At 39.4% G+C, this 13,631-nt stretch overlaps 1 non-coding gene and 1 pseudogene across 1 annotated transcript; one reads left to right on the forward strand and one right to left on the reverse strand.

The window, feature by feature from the left end:
- Window positions 1–261: 261 nt before the first annotated feature.
- On the reverse strand, window positions 262–1,606 carry LOC110284292 (eukaryotic translation initiation factor 3 subunit E pseudogene; annotated as a pseudogene).
- Window positions 1,607–8,975: 7,369 nt separating this feature from the next.
- LOC115029818 (U6 spliceosomal RNA) lies at window positions 8,976–9,082 on the forward strand. Its single transcript, XR_003835376.1, has one exon. It is a non-coding gene; the product is annotated as a U6 spliceosomal RNA (small nuclear RNA).
- The last annotated feature ends 4,549 nt before the right edge of the window (window positions 9,083–13,631 follow it).

Consider the following 13,631-nt stretch of genomic DNA (forward strand, 5'->3'; position numbering starts at 1 on the left):
GGATCCTCCTCTTGGCCCTCCTTATTGCTTAGGTTCTTTGGGTCTGTTGATTTTAGCATGTTATCCTGTACTTTACAGCTAATATCCACCTATAAGTGAGGATATACCATGCGTGTCTTTCTGGGTCTGGGATGATTCTTTTGTTTTGTTTTTTTTAATGAATCATGGCCAATTTTATTCAAATTCTCCAAAATTTGTAGCAAATGTGTTAATTGCTTCTAAAACTGTATGTCATCCTTTATACACAATGGTTACTTTTCTTCTTTTCTTTATAATCCTTTAATAGAAGCCAGAATCTTGGGCTGCCCAGCTGGGAGCCTCTGATCTCCTGTTCTGACTAAGTTTCTTTTCAATATTCATGGCCAACATTTGACTTCTAAAAGAAAGACTTTTAGTCTTTTCAATCACTTTCTGGTAGGGTGAGATTGCATTGTTGCCTATTACCACATGACCTAGTTTAGAATCAATCTTGGCATCCAACCTTGCATTTCTAATCAAATTCCCAATCCATCTTTCAGCTTCTTCTGAAGTCATATTCAGTTTATCTGATAACATATTAAAGCTGATACACTGGTGGATACGACAAAAAGTCTCAAATATGAAGAGACAGGCATTCTCAATGAGGTCCTCAAGACACGCTACCAGGAAGCAGTCATCCACGAGCACTGACTCATTCTCCCAGCTTTTTCTGAGCCCCGTCAAAATCAAAGTTAACACACAGGCATTCAACAAATTCTGTAATTGGGTCTTTATATGTGTAAGACTCCTGTTGAGTAACTTTCACTAGATCTTTTCCCACTTGCTGGTGTTTCCGCACATTTTTGTTGGTTATGACGGCAGTGGTCAAATAGAGGAGAATATGAGGACACATTGTCTGAATTGCATTAAGGTTCTATGGTTGGTAAAGGAAGAGATCAAGAATATTGTCACAGCCTTTTGGATGGTTGAAAAAAAAAAAAAAAAATAAAGACCAATGAATAAGCCATGTTCTCTGCTAAAGAGACCGGAGTGGAGAACTCACAGAATTATTGTCGATGGTCTCTTCTGTGGCTTCATCCCAATTCTGCATTAAGATTTCAGAGGCCAGTTTCCCCCAGAGTGAACCTAAAGCAATTCTATTTGTTGCTGGAACCAAAACTCTAAAGAAGTAAAGATACTTTGCTGCTCCAGAGTAATTTCCACACTCGTACTGGGATTTTTCGTATCTGTAGAGTGTATATAAATAAGTGCTCTTGCCTAAACCCATGCTTGTCTGCCAGGTAGTCAAATAACATCCGGCCATCCCTGGTTGACTACATCTGCCTTATAGTTTCTGGGTCTTCAAACATCTTCATAATTGGTTCTGTTTCTGCCTGGAGCTGTTTCAGCTGCACAACAACTGTAGTTCTTTTTTCTCTCAAAGCATGAAGGATATCATCAAAATAAAGGTTTTGTAGACATCCATAGCAAAGTCCACCATATTGGTATCACTAAGAAGATCCAATTTTCCTTGCAATAATTCTTTTTCATTATAAATCTCTTTCACAGAGAGAAACTCAAAAAGCCAAAAGACCAGATGTGGATACAGAAAGTGTGTGATGCAAGTAGTCAAGTTGTACTCCACCATCTTGTGTGTGTGTGGGGGGGGGGGGGGACACTTTTTCCAGGTTTGTATAGATGACCACATTTTCCTCAAAAACCTCTTGAGCTAGGTCCCTATAGTTCAAAATACCCTCAAGAACACTGTCTTCCATGTTTCTACTAGTATGGCCCATTAAGTCCTACTTAAAGGATTCCACTGCTTTACAAAGTCTCAGAATCTACATACCTCCAAACAAAAGCATGGTCAGCCCTAACACAACAATATCCCAGTCCCTGGTACCAGCTTCTGTCGTTTTGTTTTGTTTTGTTTTGTTTTGTTTTGTTTTGTTTTGTTTTGTTTTTTGAGACAGGGTTTCTCTGTGTAGCCCTGGCTGTCCTGAAACTCACTTTGTAGACCAGGCTGGCCTCGAACCCAGAAATCCACCTGCCTCTGCCTCCCAAGTGCTGGGATTAAAGGCATGCTCCACCACTGCCAGGCCCAGCTTCTGTCTTAGTTAGGGTTTTACTACTGTGAACAGACACCATGACCAAGGCAACTCTTATAAAAACAACATTTAATTGGGAATAGTATACAGGTGCAGAGGTTCAGTCCATTATCATCAAGGAGGGAAGCATGAAGAAGCTAGAGAATTTGCTGAGAGTTCTAGTCTTGTTCCAAAGGAAACCAGACAAAGACTGACTTCTAGGCAGCTAGGAGGACAGCCTCAAAGCCCACGCCCCCAATGATACACTTCCTCCAACAAGTCCACACCTATTCCAACAAGGCTACTCCTCCTAATAGTGCCACTCCCTGGGCCAAGTATATTCAAACCACCACACAAATGAAATTTTGGTTTTTCTCAAGGGAGTTTCTCTGGGGAAACAAACTACTCTTAAGCGTAAGCCCAATGCCCAGCTGTAGATGGCCAACAGAAAACGAACTCAAGAATATCTTTGGAGGTTCCTTGTCTCATGTCATGCCAGGGTCTTTTTTCACTTACTTACCTATTTTTATACTATAGGTCTCTTGTATATATATGACGGCCTCCAGTTTTATGTTTACATGAGATTCCTGAATGTGCAAAGAGCATGTCTCTGAGACTCTATCTTGTGTCTTTCATGGGCTCTTCTCCTTCTGTTTGTTTGTTTGTTTTGTCCTATTTCAATGTCTTTGCTTTTGTTTTACCTAAAATTTTATTTTATCTTATTACCCCTTAGATGCCTGTTGGTTTTTTGGGTTTTGGGTTTTTTTCGGGGGGGGGGGGGATGGGGGTTCGAGACAGGGTTTCTCTGTGTAGCCCTGGCTGTCCTGGCACTCACTCTGTAGACCAGGCTGTCCTTGGACTCAGAAATTCGCCTGCCTCTACCTCCCAAGTGCTGGGATTAAAGGTGTGCGCCACCAATGCCCAGCTTCAATAGCCTGTTGGCTTTCTAATGAAAGACAGAAAGAGTGTAGAACCTGATGGGAGGGGAAATGGAGAGGAACAGGGAAGGAGTAGAGGAAGGGGAAACAATAATCAAAATATATTGTATGAAAAAAATCCATTTCCAATAAAAGTATCCAGCATTCTGCTATGAGTCGATTAAGAATTCATGCAGTGGTGATGGAATCAAAGCCATGTTTTAAATTCATAAATCCAGTGTGGATTTTTACATCTTTAAATTATAGCATGAAGATGCTAACTATACACCTGCCAGATCAGAGGCCAAGGGGTAGATGATTGCAAAGCTCCAAATATGTTGTCAAGTGCCTGTATTCATGGAACAAAGGAGAGTAATGAGAGAGGTAACAGAGTTCTTCCATTTAATTTAAAGTGTATCACATCATCTTTAATCCTCGTGCTTAGAAATATCCTCTTACAAATAACAAAAAAAAAAAAAGAATAAAATTTCAAGTTGCATTTTGTTGAGATGGTTAACTACTTGAGTATGTATTTGCTTGTTTGCACTGTCTTGATATGTCACACTGGCTGGCTTTGAACTTTCAATCCCCCTGCTTTTAAGGGCTTAGACCAAAGGTATATGCATCACCATACTCCAGCTTTGGAATTTTTAAGAAAGCAAAAGCATGACTTTTAAGGTTGTTTGGAACCCAAACAGACCTAGAAATTGTACACCAGAATATGAGATTTGATTGACATCACACTTTGTAGCTACAGAAAATCAGCCTAAATTGCCATAAGAAGAAGCACAAGGAAGCCAAGAGATGCACAAAGACTGCTGGTCAGCTTTGCTTGTCTATTTGATTTGTTTCTCCTGAAACAAAGACATGATTGCAAGGTGATCGTAACAACAGGGAATCATAAGAAGATAGTCATGACGACCTTTTGGAAACAAAGGTAGGGTTGCAAGATGGTTACTGTAAACTTTAGGCTGTTCTTCCCAACCACCTAATTCCCAGAAATCTGAAACTAATTATTTATTAATAAGCTTAATAATTATCTACTTATTAATAAGGCCATAAACTTTACCTTGTTTTACAACTAGCTCTTAACTTAGTTATCCCTTTTATACTAACCTGGGTTCAGCTATGTGACTGGTTTCTTCTTATGTCTGTCTCCTCAGCGGTCCAGGGGCAAATCTCCCTCATCTCTGACTATTTTCTAGAATTCTCTATCCCCGACAGATGTCCCATCTCCTATTTCCTGCTTTAGCTCATTGGCCATAGGCTTCTTTATTTTCAGGTAATGTTTATACACAGTTCACAAGAGATTTTCTCTAGAGGTTTTAACTTTTTGAAATAAAGACATGATTGCCAGTCATGGAAAAGACAGTACAGAACCATTTGTAGTTAAGGTTGTAGGTAGGTGTTTAGTTTCAGACCCTGGGACAGGGACTGAGGCACCTATCTTAACATACCAAAGCAGATCTGGCTTCCAGGTTCTCCCAGTATCCCTTCATCCCTACCTAGCATATCCTGCCATCAACAATGCACTTTCCAGCCCAGGGACTGGGCTGTTCTTCCCCAAGATGCTCCTCCCTATATAATGCATTTTGGTATCCCCTCTATCTTCCCCTCCTCCCTCACCCTCTGTCTCTGTCTCTGTCTCTGAGCTTGTGTTCTTTCTGTCTTTCTTTTCCCCCTCCCTTCTTTCTCCCTTCCCATTCACTGGCCTCCTTGGGGGCAGTGAATTCACCCAAAAGCAGCTTCCCAATAAACCTGTATTTAATATAATCTAATCTAGCCTGAACTGGCTCACTTCACTGGCAGAAAAATAACGTATCAGTGGGGCAAAGCCCAGTCCTTTAGAAATGGGTTTCATCATAAACAGGAATGAACCTAGTGTGTCTTTACTATAAGATGGCTTACAAAAGCCGAAGATGGAGGGAGGATGGTTCTTCACTAAAAAGCAAGACTCTATCTGACAGCAAAACAAAACAAAATAAGCATTGACTAATGAAACAAGTAAGGTTTGGCTTGTGTCAGATTCGTTCTTTCACAGGGAGCAAATGTGAAAGATGTGAAATCCTTTCCGAGAAATGGAAAGGTATGGTTCCTCACCTCCCATTCCTTCAGGCTCTTGAGGAAAAGAAAACTTGTTTCAAATAGAAGTCCTTGCCAATCATACATTCCTGACATTCTTCCGTGATAGACAGTTCCAGCTGTGACAGCTGATGAGTGCAAACCAAGTCCCTAGCAAGAGCCCAGACCTCAGACAATCCCTTCCTGCTCCCAAGCTGCCATTTTTTGAATCACGCCCTACTCCTATATTCTTTTGTTTAGTTTTGTTGTAAACATCTTATTAGCATGTACTGTTTCCTCTTTGTCCATTATCAACTTGATTCTGGCACTGAATACTACCTGAGGCCTCTATGTGGCTCAAATAGCTTATAAGGCTCAAATATGAGAAGAAAAAAGGAGACCATTTAATATTTGTACATTCGTAATAATTTCTACAATGATTTCTATGTACTTAGTATAATTTGTCGAGTTATCTTAAAATATACTTGCAATTTTTATAGTATTGGTCTAGATACATTTTTATCTGTATATTAAAGTATACTCAATTGCTTTTCCTAATTTAAACTTTTAACGGGTGCAATCAGCTCTTAGAATAAAGGATATCCAGTTTTCTGTTTCACACACACATTTTGTGGTACTTTTTTTTCCTAATAAACATCTAGAACTAAAGAATATATATGTATATATATTCTTTATATGTGTGTATATATATATATATTCCTTTTTTAATTAGGTATTTTCTTCATTTACATTTCAAATGCTATCCCAAAAGTCCCCCATACTCTCCCCCACACACACTCCCCTACCCACCCACTCCCACTTCTTGGCCCTGGTGTTCCTCTGTACTGAGGTATATAAAGTTTGCAAGACCAAGGGGCCTCTCTTCCCAATGATGGCCGACTAGGCCATCTTCTGCTACATATTCAGCTAGAGACACAAGCTCTGGGGGTACTGGCTAGTTCATATTGTTGTTCCACCTATAGGGTTGCAGACCCCTTTAGTTCCTTGGGTACTTTCTCTGGTTGCAAAACACATGAAACTCAAGAAGAACAAAGACCAAAGTGTGGTCACTTTGCCCCTTCTTAGAATTGGGAACAAAACACCCATGGAAGGAGTTACAGAGACAAAGTTTGGAGCTGAGATGAAAGGATGGACCATCTAGAGACTGCAACACCCAGGGATCCATCCCATCATCAGCCTCCAAATGCAGACACCATCGCATATGCCAGCAAGATTTTGCTGAAAGGACCCTAATATAGCTGTCTCTTGTGAGGCTATGCCAGTGCCTGGCAAACACAGAAGTGGATGCTCACAGTCAGCTATTGGATGGAACACAGGGCCCCCATTTTGTGGTACTTTAAAGACTGATTGTAGTATCTTCCATTTGTCATTTCTCTGTAATGCTCTGGCCGTTAGGAATAGAGGTGAATGTAGGGATAGAGATTTTTGTCTCTGAACGAAGCTCTGAGTGATGCTGGCTGGTCTAAATGGTTTCATGTGTGTGCAGCTTCTTCACTATTTACTTCTCTACAAAGGTTCTTCATCAGCTTCTCGGAGCTCTTCTGTCATAGACAAAGTGTAGCATGTGACCGCCTTTGGGAAAGGTTTTCCTCAAGACTTACAAGATCTAAAAATATTCTGCATGTGTGAGTCTAATTAGTCTCCAACTGTAGTCTGCAGACATAATAGGAAGAGTTCCTAATCTCTCTCTTCTACTACCTTCCAGAGAGGAGGATGGATAAACAACAATTCAAGGTTTCCTTACAGGAAAAGAGGCCAAGAATATTTTCTCATGATACTTCAAAGAAATTGTCAATTTTCTCTTTATTTGCATATTCCTCATGAATTATGACTTTGTTAATTTAATATACATCTATGTATCTGTTTCATTATGTGCCTCTGTAGGAACACATTAGCACTGTAGGATTTCCTTTGACTATCAGGCTTATAATACTAATAGAACATAAGATTTGTATTACTTATTTGCTTATTATTTTATTTTTCTGCTGGGGAAATCATACTTCGGGCCTCGTGCATGCGAGGCCAGTCCATTCCCACAGAGCTATCCACAACACACTTATACTTCCTTTTGTTCCTTTTATCTCTGTGACTACAAGTTTTATATTTCACATTTACAATTTTACAGAATTCCATACTTTAACCACTACAAAAAGTGATTAAAGAAAGCTATTTTGGCTCCTTGTACAGTAGGGTAAGAAGTAAAGTAAATTTTTACCATCTTAACTTTAAAGGGAAGTCTACCTTTTCCATTCACTTTGAACAGTAAGCCCATAAGATAAAAATGTAAACTTCAATAAGATTGAACTAAAACATATTTATCACATCATACTTCAAGTAGCATGTTTCTATTATTTAAAAATATTATATGCCTTACTAATCATATTATTAGAACTGCTACTATTTAGTGCAGAATAATTTCTTAGCAATAACAATTCTCAAATATTATGAGTTAATAACTGGGCTACTGAGCTGGGCATCCTCTGAAAATGGTTCAAAGATTTTCAACAAAACATGCAAGCAAAGAAAAGAAGAGCAAGAAAGATAAGGAGGATGCTTTGAAGGCAAAGTGCTTGCTATGGAAGCCTGAATTTAATCCCCATTACATACATTTAAAAGGCATGGTGGTATGCACTTGTAACCTCAGTGCTCCAAGGGAGACTACATGAACCCCTGGAACTCACAGGCCAACTAGGTTGTATATCATAATTATTAAGTTCTCCCCCAAGAGAGACCTTGTCTCAAGAAACAAAAAAGTGGGTAGTACAGAAAAATGAGGCAGAGAAGCCGACAGTCTTGATTTCATCAGGCTGAGACTTCTGCATTAGAACAGCGAAGGAGTCCAAGCTCTCCATAGGATGCAGGCTGAGTACATTTACAGCGGCTGGGAGATCTACCTATATGCATAGGTAGCTACCAGGGAGTTAGAGCTACTTTCTGTGGTTTGAGTTGGGAGCAGGATGGGCTGTTTTCCATACCAGGACATATTGTTTCTGCAGGTGAAGCAGACAGGTTAGTCTGGAGCCAAGCAAGACTGTATGATGAGAGGCTGTTGCCCAGTATTGCCTTACTCAGTTCTTCATGACCTGAGGCTAGTACCCAACAGATGGCATCTGAGGAGAAATACCTGAGTTTGACCTCTAGCCTGCACTCACAGATACACACATATGCAAGTACACACACACACACACACACACACACACGTGCACACACACAACATACATATGAGAAGAAATACAAGAAAAACAACAAAAAAAAGGTCCATATGTTTCTTTTTCTTTTTTTTTTTTTTTTTTTTTTTTAGTCTAGAAGGGCCAATGAAGGCCAGAAAAGGGCCTCAGCTGCCCTAAACCTAAGGTATGAGACACCTGACGTGGTGCTGGGAACAGAACTTGGGTCCTCTGGGAAAGTGGGGAGCAATTTGAACTATTGAGCCATCTCTCCAGCTCCTTGTATTTCTTGATAATAGAGAAGATGCCCATGATTTACAGAAGGGAAATTGCAAAAACGTCAAAAACTAAGCAAGCTGTGGCATTTACAATTAGAGAACTTGATACATTAGCTAGACTTATTAAAATTTCAAATCTCATCACCTTTAAATCGATATTCCCCAAACTGTATCAGTAAACATTTAACAGTCACTAGAAAAACAATAAAGGAATTTTACTGGGGGACAAGGGGGCTTCTTATCCCATGTTGTGTGTGTGTGTGTGTGTGTGTGTGTGTGTGTGTGTGTGTTCATATTCTGAGGATCCAGCTCAGGTCCGCATGCTTAGAAAGCAAACATGGAAACAAATGTCAGCTCCTTGGCACTATCATTCCTTCCTATGCTCATCTTTGATTTATTTGTGTTGCTTTAAGAGGAGGGAACATGAACACAAGTTGAGCCTGTAAGGATTGTGTAGCTTTAAGCAAAAAAAAGAATCTGAGGATGGCGCTCGCTTTGGCAGTACATATACTAAAATTGGAATAACACAGAGAAGATTAGCATGGTCCCTGTGCAAGGATGACACACAAATTTGTGAACTGTTTCATATTTTTCCCACTCTCTTCTTATCTATTCAATACAATACTTGAAGTCCTAGCCAGAGCAATTAGACAACAAAAGGAAGTCAAAGGGATAAAAATTGGAAAGGAAGAAGTCAAAATATCATTATTTGCAGATGATATGATAGTACACTTAAGTGACCCCAAAAATTCCACCAGAGAACTCCTACAGCTGATAAACAATTTCAGCAAAGTGGATGGATATAAAATGAACTCAAACAAATCAGTAGCCTTCCTATTCTCAAAGGATCAACAGGCTGAGAAAGAAATTAGGGAAACGACACCCTTCACAATACTCACAAATAATATAAAATATCTTGGTGTGACTCTAACCAAGCAAGTGAAAGATCTGTATGACAAGAACTTCAAGTTCCTGAAGAAAGAAATAGAAGAAGATCTCAGAAAATGGAAAGATCTCCCATGCTCATGGATTGGCAGAATTAATATAGTAAAAATGGCCATCTTACCTAAAGCAATCTACAGAATTGCAATGCAATCCCCATCAAAATTCCAGTTCAATTCTTCATAGAGTTAGAAAGAACAATTTTCAAATTCATTTGGAATAACAAAAAACTCAGGATAGCAAAATGATTCTCAACAATAAAAGAACCTCTGGTGGAATCACCATGCCTGACCTCAAGCTGTACTACAGAGCAATCATGAAAAAAAAAAAAAAAAAAAAAAAAACCTGCATGGTATTGGTACAAAGACAGGCAGGAAGATCAATGGAATAGAATTGAAAATCCAGAAATGAACCCACACACCTATGGTAACATGATCGTTGACAAAGGTGCTAAAACCATCCAGTGGAAAAAAGACAGCATTTTCAACAAATGGTACTGGTTCAACTGGCAGTCAACATGTAGAAGAATGCAAATTGATCCATTCTTATTTCCCTGTACAAAGCTCAAGTCCAAGTGGATAAAGGACCACACATAAAATCAGATACACTGAAACTAATAGAAAAGAAAGTGGGGAAGAGGGCTGGCAAGATGACTCAGTGGGTAAGAGCACTGACTGTTCTTCCAAAGGTCCTGAGTTCAAATCCCAGCACCCACATGATGGCTCACAACCATCCATAACAAGATCTGATGCCCTCTTCTAGAGTGTCTGAAGACAGCTACAGTGTACTTACACATAATAAGTAAATAAATCTTAGAAAGAAAGGAAGGAAGGAAGGAAGGAAGGAAGGAAGGAAGGAAGGAAGGAAGAAAGAAAGAAAGAAAGAAAGAAAGAAAGAAAGAAAGAAAGAAAGAAAGAAAGAAAGAAAAGGAAGTGGGGAAGAGCCTTGAGCACATGGGCACAGGGGAAATTTTCCTGAACAGAACACCAATGGCTTATGCTCTAAGATCAAGAATTGACAAATGGGACCTCATAAAATTGCAAAGCTTCTGTAAGGCAAAGGACACTGTCAATAAGACAAAAAGGCAACCAACAGATTGGGAAAAGATCTTTAACAATCCTACATCCAATAGAGGACTAATGTCCAATATATAAAAAGAACTCAAGAACTCTAGAGAACCAAATAACCACATTTAAAAATGGGGTAGAGAGCTAAAGAAAGAATTCTCAACTGAGGAATCTCAAATGGCTGAGAAGCACCTAAAGAAATGTTCAACATCCTTAGTAATCAGGGAAATGCAAATCAAAACAACCCTGAGATTCCACCTCACACCATTCAGAATGGCTAAGATCAAAAACTCAGGTGACAGCAGATATTGGCAAAGATGTGGAGAAAGATGAACATTCACCCATTGTTGGTGGGATTGCAAGCTGGAACAACCACTCTGAAAATCAGTCTGGTGGTTCCTCAGAAAATTTGACATAGTACTACCGGAAGATTCAGCTAAACTACTCCTGAGCATATACTCAAAAGATGCTCCAACATATAACAAGAACACATGCTCCACTATGTTCAGCCTTACTTAAAATTGCCAGAAGCTGGAAAGAACCTAAATGTCCCTCAATAGAAGAATGGATACAGAAAAGTACACAATGTAGTACTACTCAGCTATTAAAAACAATGACTTCATGAAATTCACAGGTAAATGGATGGAACTAGAAAATATCATTCTGAGAGAGGTAAAAGGCTCAGAATATCCAAGATACAATTCACAGACCATATGAAGCTCACAAAGAAGGAAGACCAAAGCGTGGGTGCTTCAGTCCTATTTAGAAGGGGGAACAAAATAATCACAGGAGGTAGAAGATGGAAGGGACTTGAGATGAAGAGAGAAGGAGGAGAGGGAAAAGGGGGGCAGGATCAAGTAGAGGAGGAGACTGTGGAGATGTACAGAGGGTCAGGAAATTGAGTAGAGGTGTGTAGCAATGGGGGATGGGGAACTGGGCATAGCCACCAGGAAGTCCCATAAGCCAGGAAACAAGAGGCTCCCAGGACCCAATGGGGATGACTTTAGCTGAAATACCCAACAAAGGGGAGAGAGAACCTGTAGAGACCATATCCAGAGGATGGGCATGGCCCCTGATTGAGGGATGGGACCACCCATCCATCTCCAAAATATTAGCCTAGAATTGCTCCCTAAGCATATCAAGTAGATATTAAATTTAGGCATTCTACAATGTATACCTACTCTAAAGCATTGTGTTGTCATGATAAATATATGTAATTATCATTTCTAAGTTAAAATTTTTACATAATAGCAACAAAATTTTCAAAGTTCAAATTTCTCACTACTATTTATTTTCGAACAAATTTTTATTTTCTAACATGAGGAGTACTTAAACGCAAAGTCATGCTGAAATGGAAACATTAATTATCCTGATTTGATCAATACATGCTGCATTCCTGTACTAAAATATCATGCTTTAATCCATAAATGTGTACAAATATTTTTTAAAAGGGGGGGGGGCTTCTTATCCTGTGTGTTAGAGGAAACTTGTTAGACACTTTAGGACACTTGTTAGAGGAAATGGAAATGTCAAACTACCTTGATTTAATCGTTAAACAATATATACTTGCATTATAAGTTGTCATGTCTCTTCCCCATAAATTTGAACTCAAGGAAATTATCCTTACTAGTTCTATTTTAAAAAGTGTATATTGGTAGTAAAAGCTAGGCATGGTTTTAGGTTTTGTTTAAACAGGAGATGAGATGTATAGTTTATAAGCAGCACTTCATAGATGGCAGCCAGCAGGAGGCTGATGAAGGAGTGTGAAGAGACCTGAAAATGTGGGATGAAATCTTCCCTAACACCCAGGTTGACAAACGTAATTTACTGACTTGACAAGGGCTTATTGTTCCTGACCGCCCTCCATATGATGCCTTCAGAACTGAAATAAACTTTCCAGCAAAGTATCCATTCAAACCACCCAACATCGCATTTAAAACAAAGATCTACCACCCTGACATTGATGAAACGGGGCAGATCTGTCTGCTGGTGATTAGTGCTGAAAACTGGAACCTAGCCACCAGGACTGGCCAAGCAATTCAGTCCCTGGTAGCACTGGTGAACAGCCCGAGCCTCAGTACCCACTCTGGGCTGACCTAGCTGAAGAATACTCAAAGGACCGTAGAAAATTCTGTAAGAATACTTTAGGGTTTACATAAAAAAAAAAAAAAAAAAAAAACCATGGGGGAAAATCAACCTGTGGACTAAAATCTACCATGAGTAATTCCAGCAAGTTTGAGCAGAAACCTGGTGCAGTGTATTCAGATACCCCACAAAGCACAAATCTGAAAACTGACACATGCCGTCAACTGGCATCTGCGTGTGACAGTTACCAACTTTCTACAGTTTTCTTAATCAAAAGTGGTCTAGGTAACCTGTAAAGAAGGATTAGAAAATTCAGATGGTCTAAGAAAAGAAAGAAAGAAAGGAAGGAAGAAAGAAAGAAAGACAGACAGACTAGCACTTCATGAAATTTCAGCCTTTTTGTGCATTCATTTCAAAAACTCTACAAGGAAATAAGGCACAGATGACCACAGAGGGGACTAAAGCCCAAGGTTTCAAAGTGGGACCTGAAAGAAAAAAAAAAAAAAAAAAAAAAAACCGAGACTGTGGAAAAGTTAAATGTATCATTTAAATAAATATAAGCTGAGGCGATTTGCATAACAATTGGCATCCATTTTTGCACTGGCCAGTATTATGGAAAAGGGGATTGTGATGATTTGTGTCTGTGTTTATGTGAAGTCTAGCAAGCTGTGCAGAGGAGTGAAGAGCTGGGCTGCATCAGAAGTCGCCTTCTGAGCTGACTCTCTGGATTTCCTTTGAACTCGTTTTCAACATTATGCTATGCAGCAGCTTGTCTTTGTGTTGGTAGAAGGAGAAGGAAAAACACAGGAGACTAGGCTTTAGTTTCTAAATTAAAGCTCTGCTGGGCTGATTGTTCAAGTGGCTTTTCAAAGGCAAAACAAGTGGGGACATTAAAATTCCTGTTTCTGTAGGAACACGGACTGAGCCCAACACCACCACCGCCACCTTGTTGTTGTTGTTGTTCTCAATACCAAATAGAGCAGATTTCAGTGTATCTTACAGACACCTTAAACGGACTCAAGGTATTTTTGTTTGGTTTGATATGGTT

Source organism: Mus caroli, unplaced genomic scaffold, assembly GCF_978045245.1.
Source record: "Mus caroli unplaced genomic scaffold, Mus_caroli_1 scaffold_18, whole genome shotgun sequence".
Lineage (NCBI taxonomy): Eukaryota > Metazoa > Chordata > Mammalia > Rodentia > Muridae > Mus > Mus caroli.